The sequence below is a fragment of the Macaca nemestrina genome, chromosome 3 (genome assembly GCF_043159975.1).
Source record: "Macaca nemestrina isolate mMacNem1 chromosome 3, mMacNem.hap1, whole genome shotgun sequence".
NCBI lineage: Eukaryota > Metazoa > Chordata > Mammalia > Primates > Cercopithecidae > Macaca > Macaca nemestrina.
Window position 1 is genome coordinate 35,874,734 of NC_092127.1, and position 14,723 is coordinate 35,889,456.

General features: G+C 40.8%; 1 long non-coding RNA gene across 3 annotated transcripts in view; it reads right to left on the bottom strand.

Annotated features, from left to right (window-relative positions):
- Positions 1–14,723, bottom strand: part of LOC105463502 (uncharacterized) — a 287,881-nt gene that overhangs the window by 238,653 nt on the left and 34,505 nt on the right. The gene's annotated exons all lie outside the window — the stretch shown is intronic.

The following is a 14,723-nucleotide window of genomic DNA, read 5'->3' on the forward strand; positions in this document are numbered from 1 at the left end:
CATTTAGTCATCACAGCAAAAACTGGGCCACCAAGAAGACTGTTCACAGGAGTCTGTTAACAGCCAGGGTCTCAAGAACTCTAAGGTTGAATGTCAGTTTTCAGCTATATAACAAAAACAGGATTTAGCAAGGAGATTTTAGGAAAGACAATATCTGTTGATGACATCCTCCCCACTCCTCAACCACATACCCTCTCCTCTGCTTAACAGTTACACAGTTAACTGCAGCAGAATCCCAATCTTGCAATAACCATCCTTCACATATGAAAACTACCATGTTATTAGTTCTCACCAAAAGAAATACACACACTTTTCATACATGTTTTGTACATTCAGTGTTGGTAAAAACATAAAAACTCAGAAATGTGCAAATCTGTACAAGAATATTAGCAAGGTATTGTTCAGGGTATTTCCTGGAAGTCTGACAATCAAGTAATTTCCATATAGAGAAACAATTTTAAATTTTTTTGATTTTTTTATTTTTTTTTTTTAGAGACAGGGTCTCACTCTGTAACCCAGGGTGGAGGGTAGTGGTGAGATCATAGCTCACTGTAACCTTGAACTCCTGGGCTCAAGCAATCCTCCTCCCTCAGCCTCCAGAGTAGCTGGGATAACAGGTGGATGCCACTATGTCTGACTAGTTTTTTGGGGGGTTTTTTTGTTTTTCTTTTAAGAGATGGAAGTCTTACTATGTTGCCCAGGCTAGTCTCAAACTCCTGGCCTCAAATGACCTTTCCACCTCAGTCTCTCAAAGTGCTCGGATTAGGCTAGGTGGCTAGGAGTCACCATGCCTAGCCTAAATTATTATTTTAATCCTATTCAGCTCTGTTGAATAAAATGCTGGTAACATTAATTCTTTATTCCCTAAAGTAATATTATTTACATAATTTTCTAATATTTCTATTGAGTTTTTGCCATTCCTTTGACAAAAGGATTTCATCGTTGTGGGTTTATCAGCATGTCACTGTTTTAATTTTTCATAATTATTTTATTCTATTTTATCACACTCACTGTGAGGTTTGTCTCACATTAAAATACACATGGTATTTTAATCTCATAAAGTGTTTATGAAAACTAGTATCATTTTTTGATATTCCCTGCCCCACATCAGGCTTTTTCTACTGTCCATTTTCTAGAAACAGTCTGTTTGCCTGTGGGCCCTTAGCTCAGGAACTGGCCAATGGATTTACAGATGTCCCTTGTGGTTCCAGGGATTACGCAGTCTGATCCATGAACCACAAGCCACACAGGCTATGCTAATGAACCTGCACTATGCCTTTCTGTAAATAACAGGTGAAGTGTCTTGTGACTGCCAACCTTTCTCTTGACTGTCAACATAATTTCCTATGGCTTTAGGCAACAGTGCAGCATGTGAACTTATTTATGCTTCATTCTCAGTTCTAGAAGATTACTTCCCTATTCTTTGGTACATGATATTCAAAGGTCAAGGAGAATAATCACCACTATACTCTGACCAATATGAACAAATTTGATCCTCCATATTCACTAACTAGGTCCAAATGAAAAAAAAAAAATGGATAGTGAAGGTGAAAATGATATGTTGGTTTTGAAATATTTATTTTATGGAATTAGAAGTATTTTTTAAGAATTGACTTTTCAAAATTCATAGTAACATGAAAAAAATAGGGAGGGACACCAGAACAGAAATAGAAGCAAATAAAGAAAATGAAAGTCCCCATCACGAATGGGCATCTGTGACATTAGAAAGGAGTGTCCATAACGAGAAACAGGGAACCCAGATGCAGCCTCCACCAATTAAGCAATCAATGATGGCTGAAACCGAGCAGTGCATCGTTATGCAAAGCAGGATGATTCTTCTGCTGCTATAGAAGAACCTATTGCACTGAAGAGTTTGTAGAAGTCATTAAATGAGAAGGGCAAAGAAATAATAATAAAAGAGTATGCCTCATTGAATATAAGTAATCTAGGATATAACAACCTGCTCACAGGTCGTAAATAAACGATAATAATATTTGTCTACACAGAACAAAAAGAGCAGTTCACTGAACCGTACAGAGTGAATCTGTTGGCTTGATCAATACCTGCAATTATCTCTCCCTAGATGGTTGGAAATAAGAAATCATCACACTATAGCTGGCACCCGTTTCCAGTATGAATGCCTTTCAGTTGCAATGGAAACTCATTGCATTACTGATTAAGTATGAAATCCCAGGAGACTTGCTTAAAACCTACCTGATGGTATCATGTGCTCAACCACATGGAGAATCAATGGCTCATCTCAATTTCAAGCTGCAAGAGTACTGATGTGCCCAGGCACCATCATGAGGTTGTTTTCTCACTTTTTTTCCAACTTTTGCGACTTCATCCTGCTTCTCATAGAACATCTAGTGAATAAAGTCATGAATTTCAGATCATTTCACTTTGGTGCATTTGAGTATAGAGTACTTACTCTGTGCTAAGCACTTTGCTGGACTCACAGCCTATGATGGAGAAGGCAGGATACCTGTTTTTCATTCACAAATTTTAAAAGCTTTAAGTGATGCCACTTTTTATACACAAAAAATCTATTTTTAAAAACAGCACAGATAGCCAGGTGCAGTGGCTCGTGCCTGTAATCCCAGCACTTTAGGAGGCCAAGGTGGGTAGATCACTTGAATGCAAGATTTCGAGACCAGCCTCAGCAGCATGGCGAAACCCCATCTCTTAAAAAAAAAAAAAAAAAAAAAAAAATAGCACATGCCTGTAGTCCCAGATATGCAGGAGGTTGAGGTGGGAGGTTTGCTTGAGCCCAGGAGATCAAGGCTGCCATGAACCATGATCACGCCACTGCACCCCAGCCTGGGCAACAGAGTGAGACCCTGTCTCAAATAAACAAAGAAAAAAAAAAACAAATAGCACAGAAATAGAGAGGGAAGGAGGGAAGGAGGGAGGGAGGGAGGGAGGGAGGGAGGAACGAAGGAAGGAACGAAGGAAGGAAGGAAGGAAGGAAGGAAGGAAGGAAGGAAGGAAGGAAGGAAGGAAGGAAGGAAGGAAAGAAATTTATTTTAAGTTAGATCCTCAGGGCCTTAGCTCCAGGGCTTTTTAAAGAATGCATTTTTTAAAAACAGAAGAAGGGATAAACTGAAGACCAAGAGCAGTGACCATGGTTCCTACTTGTCTTTTTTTTTTTTCCCCTGAAGAAAATTATGTCCATCCTAAGGGGGACAGGAAGGTCAGAAACATGGGGATTTCTTGTTATTGCCATTTCAGTCTTCCATTATTTTCTTTTACTTTCTCCCCTTTTAACTTTGATTCTCACTTTTTGACTGGCATGATGATGGCCAGAAAGGCTTCAACTCAACACTTTCTGTACACAACTCAAGGTGAAGTGCAGCTTCAGTTACTATGCAGTCAGTAACTATGCAGTCAACCTGATTAACACAGACGATTATATTTTTATTGTGTTACCTGACCCCAGACCATAAAACATGGCTCACCTAGGCTGTTGAGGAAATTTAGCCATGAACCAGGAGTTCCCTCACAAATTCTTTGCATGACTTTGGTCAAGTATTTCAACTTTTCTGAGCCTCAGCTTCCTTACTGTAAAGAGAAGGGTTATTATAAACAATACCAAAAGCCCTTTGTAGCTTTCACACCATGTGATTCCTGATTTTTTTTTTTTTTTTTTTTGGAGACAGAGTCTTGCTCTGCCACCAGGCTGGAGAGTAGTAGCGCAATCTGGGCTCACTGCAACCTCCCCCTCCCAGGTTCAAGCAATTCTCCTGCCTCAGCCTCCGGAGTAGTGGTACTAGGCGACCGCCACCATGCCCAGCTAATTTTTGTATTTTTAGTAGAGACGAGGTTTCACATTGTTGGCCAGGATGACCTCAATCTCCTGACCTCATCCACCCACCTTGGCCTCCCAAAATGCTGGGATTACAGGCTTGAGCCTGTAATTTTTTCAGGCCAATTTTTCTTTTTTAAATTTAAATTACATAGTTGTACGTATCCCTAAGAAGTTTCACTGCTACTCTGGTTTCCATGTGTTAGAATTCAGATTTTCATAATCTGATCTTTGGTTTTCTTGCATAATACGGACCAAGCCATGACCTAAAAAGTATAATTTGTCTTGTGATCCCAAAATATTCTTAACTTTTTCCTAACTAAATCCTGCCTGGTTTAAGTAGGTAGTCTAAATGAGATTTATTCAATATTTGTCAATGACTTCTACCCTAAAAAGAGTGGTATCTGGCTCTGCAAGCCCCAGTGGACTTTACTTATGCAAAAATCAAATCTGCCCCATGCTATAGAGGTTCTAGCTACACAGCTTGACAGCACCTGTTAGCTGTGTGACCCTAGGCATGGTTTTCAGCATCTTCATGCTTTGCTTCTTCATTCGTAAAATGTAAACAATAGTACCTACCCCATCGGAGAGCATGAGCTATATAAATAAAAGTAAATGACTGCAACAGGTCCCCGTAGTGTGAGCATTACATAAAGACTTGCTATTATGTTATTTTTTGTTTTCAATTAAAATCCTCTACAGTGAAGTTGCCTCCAGAATTGACGGACTCTCGGTCTTCCTGACTTAATGAAGCCACAAGACCCTGGAGGTGAGTGTTACAGTTCTTAAAGATGGTGTGTCTGGAGCTTGTTCCTTCTGATGTTTGGACGTGTCTGGAGTTTCTTCCTACTGATGGGTTCCTGGTCTCACTGACTTCAGGAAAGCTGCTGCAGACCTTCGCCGTGAGTGTCACAGCTCTTAAAAGGTGGCACATGTGGAGTTGTTGCTCCCTCCCTGTGGGTTTGCGGTCTTGCTGGCTTCAGAAGTGATGGCTTCACAAGTGAAGCCACAGACCTTCCCAAGGGCTGTTACAGCTCCTAAAAGTGACACAGACCCAAAAAAGCAGCAGGAGCAAGATTTACTGCAAAGGGCAAAAGAAAAAAGCTTCCACGTAAGAGACCACCCCAGCGAGATTGCTGCTGCTGACTCAGGCGGCCTGCTTTTATTCCTTTATCTGGCTCCACCCACATCCTGCTGATTGGTCCATTTTACAGAGAGCTGATTGGTCCGTTTTGACAGAGCACTGAATGGTGCATTTACAAACTTTTAGCTAGGCACAGAGTGCTGATTGGTATGTTTACAAACCTTTAGCTAGACACAGAGTGCTGATTGGTATGTTTACAAACCTTTAGCTAGACACAGAGTGCTGATTGGTGCATTTGCAATCCTGTAGCCAGACAGAAAAGTTCTCCAAGTCCCCACCCGCTCAGAAGCCCAGTCAGCTTCACGGCTCATTGGCAGTTGCAGGACTTTGTGGCACCTAGCCAGGGCACTCTAGGAGCCCAGAAGGAGCTGGTCCCAGACAACCAAGAGGAAAAGAGGAGAAGTGAGAAAGAGACGGAGATCCGCCATCGTGGCCAACAACCCACAAAGAGGGAACGGGAACCCAGCCTCAGATCAAGCCCAGCAGGCGGCGGCCAGCCAGGCTGAGTGCGGGGCAGCGGAACCCAGGCCACCCCAGAGTGCAGCGCACAGCCCCGGCTCCCGCCCACGCCTCTCTCTCCCTGAGAGCAGACGGAGCCGGCTCTGGCCTTGGCCAGCCCCAGAGAGGGGCCCCCACAGTGCAGCAGCGGGCTGAAGGGCTCCTCCAGTGCGGGCAGAGCGGACACTGAAGCCGAGGAGGCACCGAGAGCGAGCAAGGGCTGCTAGTACGTTGTCACCTCTCAAAATGTACATACACATGAAATAAGTCAACTAAGCTTCATAAATGCACATAGTTAAGCATTTGTTTCCTATGTGTTTTATTTCATTATACATGAGTTTTATTTCATAGAGAAAGAAAGCAAGACAAAGAGGTAAAGTAACTTTCTCAAGGTCACCCGGCTGTCTGCATCTGTATGCTTCTTGAGGAGATATTCCATCTTTCTTCTCCTTCAATTTTCAGCCCACTTAACATTCCTCGAAGAAATATAGATTGTACCTGAAGTGGCTTTGAAATCCTGCACAGACTGGCACATGGAGACCTATCTTGAATTTTCATTTGTCTTTCTAGTTGGAGATAACTTGGGAAGGAAGAGGGCATAGAAAATGAGCAACTTGCTATGTAAATAATGTCAAAGAATAGGTTCACTTGTCTAGATCCTGGTTTATGATGACTAAATACTGGACCCCTGAGAGGTGAAGAGTGGAAAGTCAGGTGGAAATGCACTTTGAAGGCAGTTTCCTCATCAGAAGAAGAGCAAGACATCAAATGAAAAATCTGAGAAGGAGGGATGAATCATCCAAAAGCAGTCATAATACCAAATTCCATGGTCAAAAGACAGAGAGAAAATAGCAGCTTCTAACAATTCTTGGGAGTAAACAGAAAACTGTTTTGAGAACAGTACTTATTACCGGCACACACAAACTGAGGAACAAGTTAAGGATGTTTAAAATGATAATTAAAAAGATAAAGGAGGTAAGTACAGTGTCAAAGATAGCATCAAGGCTCATGACTGAAACATGGCAAAGGAAACTCTTAATCAGATCCTGTAGAAAATGGGCAGAAGAGAAAATGCTGTGTGTCAAGTATTTCCTGATGGAAAGATGTCAGAGAGTGTTGCTGGTGGGTGGTCAGCTGCTCAAAAGGTGGCAGTAGTTTCCTGTGTCACCACAGACCAGAGCATGGTCTTCAGTATTGCAGATCCAGAAATGCAATCTGTCAGTGCATAGAGGATTGATCAGAGGCTTATCACATACTAAAGAAATTGATAATAAGCCTAAAGGATAGTATGTGAGGAGAAATAAAGCTTGACAACCCTGAAGGCTCACTTCTTCCAAGCTTTGTTAGCTTAGAAGCTGACTCAGCAAATCTGAGTTAGCTCAGAGGAATCCAGGCTGACAGCAGCTGCTGAGCCTCAAAGACTTTCTTTCTTAATGAGGCCACTTCCTCCACCAGAGGCTTCCATTAATGCTTTCTGCTAATATGTCCCTATGCTCAAAGGACAGTCTGGAATTGTTTGATACTGGTCTGAAGGTTGCATCACACTGTAAATCAACACACTATTCTCTTCATCAAGAAACCTTCCTACAAGAAAATAAAATGCCTGCTGAACTACACATTGTGCTTAGGGCCATAGTAGATTTACATACTGGTGCCAGCTCCTTGTGTCCCTCATGGACTGGCAACTAACTGCCAGCCAATGGAGTACACTGTGAGCAACACTGACATGGAGCATTGTACGGGTGTGCTATGGTTTGAATGTGTGCCCCAAAGTCCCGTTCTGGAAACTGTAATCCCCAATGCAATAGTGTTAAGAAGTGGGATCTTTAAGGGGTGATTAGGTCCTGAGGGTTCTGCCCTCGTGAATAGATTAATGTTGCTATCACAGGAATAGATTCATTATTGCAAGAGTAAGTTTTTTATCAAACACAGTTCAGCCCTCTCTTGCTTTCTTTCTTCCCCTTTCTTCCTCTCTTGCCGTCCACCATGGGATGACACAGCAAGAAGACCCTTGCAAGATGCCAGCATCTTGATGTTGGACTTCCTAGCCTCCAGAACTGTAAGGAATAAGCTTCTTTTCTTTATAAACTACCCAGTCTGTGGTATTCTGTTACAGTGATACAAATGGACTAAGACAGGGTGGGTCCATTCATGATACAACCATCCCAGCTGAGCCTAGCCTAAGTGTGTCTCTATGTGGGATCATGAGAGCTTGGAGGTTCCTGTGCACTTCTCTGCTTTAAGCTTTCTCCTCCAAATAAATCCTATTTTACATTTACACTGCATAACAGTGTGATGAGTGCTCATGTCCACTTTGCGAGACAACATATTAATCTAGAATAACAAACATAATCTTTCTAGTTACTGGAATATATGGGTCTTCCACCAGTGCTTCACAATATTTTTTGCACTGTGGCACTAATAGAAATGTTCATCTTTGAAAGATACACTGGAGTAAAATTTGGCAGCGGCTTTTGGTGCCCAGTAGCCCCTCACCCTAAACAGCCACCTCAAAGACTAAAGGAATCAATATCTCAGCACATCTGTAAGATTTCTGTGGCTTGCTGGAGTGGCCTGGTAGGACTCCATCCAGAGCATCTCTTAGGAGCTGAATTGTGTCCTCCACCTCCCAAAATTTGTATATTAAAATCCCAACTCCCAGTACCTCAGAATTTAACCATGTTTGGAGATAAATTCTTTCAGGGGGTGACTAAATTAAAATGCGGTCATTGAGGTTGGGCCCTAATCCAGTATGACTGGTGTGCTAATAAGAAGAGGGAGAGACACCAGGGATGTGCTTATCCAGAAGGACAACCCTGTGATAAGGCAACAAGAGGCAGCCATCTGCAAGCCAAGGAGAAAGGACTCAGAGGAAACTAACCCTGCCAGTGCTCTGATCTTGGACTTCTACCCTCAAGAATTGTGAGAAAATTAATTTCTGCTGTTTAAGCCACGCTGTGTGTAGTATTTTCTTACGGCAGCCTTAGCAAATTAATATAGTATCTTTCCCTAGATTAGGGTTGCTTGGTGAATGCAGGAGACAGTAAAGGGAGTTAGATAATCTTGAGAATCCCTCAAGAGGGAGCTCCCCATCCCTGTGTGTGTGTCCAGGAGAAATTTGGATTCTCCATCGGGGACATAGCACTGGGTGGAGAATAGACCAGCTGGCCTCCAACATTTAGATTCTATCATTTTTCTCTACAAACTTTGATTTATCCGTGGAAGAGAATTATCACTTCCATCATCAAATATACTCTCCTGTCTAGAAATTAAAATGAAAACAAAAGCACATTTAAAGACTTTCACTTGACTCCCTCTGTCCCCTCCTTCCTTTGGCTCCTAAATTTCTCAAGCGCATCCTGTCTTACTGCTGCCATCATCTTTGCCCTACTTTTTGGACACAAATGTTTGAAATAGGCCTTAAAGCACAGATTGGCTCTTACCAAACGAGAGAAAAAGGACTGAGGACTGCTTTCCAGATAGGAAGGAAGGTGATGTCACCCTGTATCTACTGTCAGAGTCACAGAAAGGTGAGGTGGTCTTTCAAAAACCGCAGTTACCACAGGAAAACAGTTTTCCGGAATTTTCCACCTGGCTTAAAGGTCTACAGATCTGCTTCTAACTGTGCTCATTCTAAAGAGTCACTCAGCTTAGAGAGCTGTGATCTCCATGAAGTTATTAGCAATTCTAACCAATTCTTTTGAGAGAAAAGAATAGCAAGAATAATAGCTATGGCTAACACAACATTTCTGCTTTAGTCAATAAATTCTAATTCCTACTCCACCAAATCATTTTACAACAAGCTGCTGCTGAGAGAACTCATTATGTGACGAGGGTGTCACTCCTTTTCTGTGCCAGGTTTTCCTTTGGTAAAAGTGTTAATGAGTAGTCAATGCCCCAAAATGTGAATAACATTTTGGTTTTTAAAGTGGACACATATACTTAATGCCACTGAACTGTACACTTTAAAATGATTAAAATGGGCCAGGCACAATGGTTTATGCCTGTAATCCCAGCACTTTGGAAGGCTGAGGCAAGAGAATCCCCTGAGCCCAGAAGTTTGAGGCTGCAGTGAGCTATGATCATGCCACAGCACTCCAGCCTGGGTGACAGAGCAAGACCCTGTGTCTTTAAAAAAAAAAAAAAAAGTTAAAATGGTACATTTTATGTTAACATACAGTGTATATTACCACAATAAAAAAAGTAACACAAAGTCTGAATCACATAAGAGAGCACCTGTAAGCATGCCAGCCTTTTAAAAGAGTAGGAAGGGGCATGGTTAATAAAACCATGTTGGTCAGCAAAGTGGGGCAGGCAGGAATGGGAAGCTGAGAATTATATCATCTGCACCCAAAGCACAGAAGCCTCTTCTGATAACTTATCGAGTAAGGACTGTAAATGCCTTTATGCTAAGAATGATACTCAGTATGAACTTATCTGCAAAACACTAGTCATGGATTTTACAAGGTTGCATCTTTTTGCTGTTTAAATCATTTTTCTACAGGCACTATTTATCTACTGTTTCTGACTGAGAAGGTCAAGGCCTGGGGTGGAGGGCCAGCCTCCAGATGTTGTGGCTCACACTGTCAGAACCAAATCACTCTTTCCACTTAGATGGTCTCTCAACAATAGCACGTGATTGGAAAAGAGAATAGCTCCATTCCAGGAAAAGCCTTCTGTTCTGTGTTTGCCTTAAGTGTATGATGTTATGTTTAGCCCTCAGTGCAAAGTAGTAACAAACTACATTGATTATACATTTGCTGTATGCAAAGCATACTACTCAGTCTTGGGGCTATGGCAGTACAAAAAAATATACTCCTACCATCAGCAGGCTTAAAGTCTGGATGGGTTGACAAAACATGTTTCTAATTAGCAATGATTACCCTGAGGAGATTGCCAGTGAAGATTAATTACAAGGGTTTTTCTTGGAGTGCCAAAACTGTTTCCCTCAGTTAATATTTCAACTACTTGTCATCTATTTTGCAACATAATTTTGATTTAAAATTCAAATCCCAACAACAGTAACAACATTTTTAAAATAATTAGATCTCTTTTTAATTTAGTGAGCCTGATTTTCTTTTGAACGTGCAACAAAATGTGAGTCAAATTTGTTTTCCCTGCCTGGGTAGATGCTGTGGAGTTCATTCCCAGCCCATCCTTAACATCCTTCCCTGCCTGGGATGATACTGGGAGTTCATTCCCAGTCCCATCCTTAACAGCAGAGCGGCACTCCAACTCTGCTAATGATTTGGGACTTTATTTATGACCTGGGTAAGTCTCCTAACACTTCATTACAGCTGCATGATAAGTTCCCAGAGGAAGCTTCTGTGGGTGGAGTTGGCTACACTACTGTATACCTGGTTGAATAAAAATAGCACACACAGAATACACTATGTACTTCTTCTAAGTGCTTTTTCTTTTTTAATCCTCATTAGGTGCTATTATTAACCCCATTTTATGGATGAGGAAACCGAGGCATGAGTTTACATGATTTTTTCAAGATCTCACAACTAGAAAGTAGTGAAGCCAGATTTGAACGCAATTCGAGTTCTTCCTATCAGCCTGTCCCAGATATCACCCTGGGAGACACTGATATGTCCCAGCACCAAATATATATCTCAAATGAAACCACAGAATTTGCTTTCTTTGGTTGTAACAATGCTGAAGAAGAGATTTTAAGAAAATATCTGCAATCCTCATTTCCCTGTCTCTGACGATAAGACTCTGACTCCCTCCCCTGGGGGGTGTTGAAATATGTTCTTCCTCTTTTTGCCATTCCTTATTCCATAGAAAACAAGAGCATCAAAATATCTTGGAGAGTTCCTTTGTCTTTCTTCCCTCAATCTATGGTATTTATCTAATTTCCTGGCAATTTACATTTCATGAACATATTTTCATAGTTGGATCCCCTTGAAATGCAAAAAGAAAATTTAATTCATGAGGACCAGTAATGCATGCTATACAAATATATCATAAATGTGTATCCCTAGCTACAGACCCATCATATTTCAGTTGGCTCAAGGATTTTATTTGATTAAAGAAAGTTAATTCAGAAAGCACTTTTCTTTCTTAAAAGTGCTTTACTCCCCCAGGTTACATTTTTGTAAGCACTCTCTCAGATATATAATATAAGCAGATTTTTAAAACACATTTTCTGTGCTATGTCTTCTTGGTAATGCTTCGATTTCCTATAGTTGTTCCTATGGGAAACTCCTATAGGAGTTAATTAAAATTATCCATTAGAAATGTAGGGAAACTTGCATAGGACCATCAGCATAGCATTCTAGTTCTAGGGAGTTGCATTATATTTCTCTAGCTCTCCTAAGAGTAGCCTATTTTTATTTCTTCGTGTCAGTTGACATTGCTAGTTATAAATTCAGTAGAACTGGATCATAACCTATAGATTCTGCTCTGATATAAACCAAAGCATAACCATAGAAAAAGTTTCATGTAATATTTCCCAGGTGTCAGTCTGTTCACTACCCCCAACTTTTCAGCCCATCAATCTATAAATCTCAACAATGTTTATTCATTACTTGACAGGTACTGATCAACAGTGTCTGAAGCACTATTCAAAGCAATACATATGAAATGTGAACATATATGTGGTAAACATCAATAGTAGTCCCTACTAGCCAGTTCTTCTCCACTTCTAGCCACTGGCAGGACTACATGTTCCACCCTTCTGAAGCGAGGGCTGGCCTTCTTACTGATTTGACTAATAGAATATGAGTGAAAGTCATGTGTCACTTCTGAAGGAAACTATTTACCTTCCAGTGATGGATTCACCAGCCTTCTCTTTGCCTATTCAGTGATTACAGGAGCACATCTTGATATGGAAGTACCATGATATCAAGCAGCTAAGAATGATGAACTGGGAAAATCGCTGCCCTAGAAGGTATCCTCCACAGAAAACTTTGCATTAGTGAAAGACAAACTTTAGTTGTTTGGTGGTGATTACAATACAGTACTGTGTGTGATCCATGATTTGCTTGGTTACTCCTTTACCGAGCAACACCGATTATTTCACTGTATGAGGATCTTCATAAGCCTTCATGCTTTATCCAAGTATACTAAGAATAATGCTTTACTCTCAGAAAGATGTGCCTTTTTCACCTTTAGCTAAATGAAGACAAGCAGAAATTTTACTTTTACCTGCAAATCCTAAGACTACAAAGGTGTAGATCTTTTTTATTACCCTCACAGCACATGGTGGAGGCCCAACAGTCTTTTGACTGGATGAATGAAATTAAACCCCAAGGAACTTGAGGAATTCCATCTTTAAGGTTTCAGGTTGCTAATTATATCATCTGTGGTTAAAAGAGAAGAGCAGAGCAGAATATTTGTCCTGCCTGTGGTGATATGGTGACATCCCATCTGAATCATTCCACTACCTGTGGAATCATTTAGACACCATGGGAATATCCTGGGGAATAATGTACCCTTTCCCAAAAAAAATTCCAAATGAAAGGAATCTGATTTTGAAGCTGGGTACAAGCAAGAGTGACTCCCTTCTTCTTCTTCCCTACACCATCCCTACTACCCCTAATTCCTCTGAATGGAACAATAACTAGCATAACAAGCAAAGGGTTTCAACTTATTAATACCAATGGAAAGGAATTAAAGACAGGTTTTCAGTATGTGTTCCAGACAAGAATTGATAATAGAAAAACCTCAGATAATCTTTCTCATCTTCAAGCTCTAGACAAACTGGAACATAGAGAATAATAACAAATCCACTATACTCATAAAAGCACTCTCTTTCTTATTTTCTTCCAGTGCAGAACTTAATCATGAATTTCTTTAATTCATTAAGATTTCCAGGAAGCTAAGAGAAAACAGCAAAGCTCTGGACAGCATAGCCAAGATGATCACTAGATATTTCACAGACTACCAAGGAACCAAATCCACCAGGAACCAAATTTAATATTTGGAAATATTATTTGTATATAATATGTCACTCCACATTGTACCACCAGAGATTTACAAACTATTGGGAAATATTAGGCCTACTAATGAAACTTTGTTGGTAGTGCCAATGAATTCAGTCAGAGTGCTAATCTGCATATGCTGGATACTACGGTTTGAAATTACAGATTATACACTTAGCTCTAAATCAGCCAAAAACACATGCTTTTCTAATTAACAGATTTAATTGTGTTGCCGTGAATCCTGTGACTTAGTAAAGCTGAGTATATGTCATAAAAGGGTAGATTGCTTTAATGATTCTGACAAATGTCTCAGTTTAGGCAGCATAAAAACCTATCATTATAAAGACCCAAACAGACACACACATGCAGGGTATGGAAAAGTGTTCCTAAAAGTCACTTCAGTAAGAATGACAAAGGGCTTTTTATTCTGAGATTTGTCTCTGGAAAGATCGTACATGTGTGCAGGAATTCAGATTCCATCTGTTGCTTTAGAGCCTACAGGCTTTACTGTATTGACTTTGTGCTCTTATCTGATGGCAATAAATTCTCTCCGGAGTGAAACACCAGCTTAGCCAGTGACCCCTGCTGTTCAAATCAGACAATGGAACCGGTCTTTGCGGAGACACTCCGTGGCTTGTGGACCACCCTGCATGAATGGCCTTGGGTTTTTGCTGTTTCCATTCAGGATTTCCTAATATGAGCAATTAGGAGATACTTCATTTCCAGGGTCTCATCAGCAGTTGCAACACATCAGTGAGCAATAACCTACTAGGACCCCAAAAAGAGACGGGGAAAGTGGGAAAGAAAGGGACAGGGGAGAGAAAAGAAGTGCCAATAAATATTTCTGTATTTAAGATTGCGAAATAGATTTACACCGTTAACATAAATCTCAAATTTTGGAACCCAAAGACCAAAGAATTTCTACTGGTCCAGCAAATTTGAGACCTTATGCTATAAATAAAAGGCTACAGTAAGGATGTGTGCACTAAACAGAAATGGAATTTCCTTCCCACAAGTCGAGCTCCCCGAACTGCCCTCCAGGTTTTTTTTTTGTTGTTGTTTTGTTTGTTTGCTTTTAATCAGAAGCAGCCCAGAGATACAAACAAGACATGCCATGCCTTAGCCCCATTCCTTCTCCCAAAATTTCTAGGGTTATTTTCTTATTGAAGGAACCACAGAAGTAACAGAAACTGGTCTCTCCCAAGGCACCAACCCACAGCCAGCCTCCATGATGTGCCGCTATCTTTCCCTGAGAGAAGCATGGTACCAAATAGCATTCAGTCCATTCCCAGTCAGCTGTGACTAAAACACTCATGGGGCGGGGAAGAACAAGAAAATGTTCTGT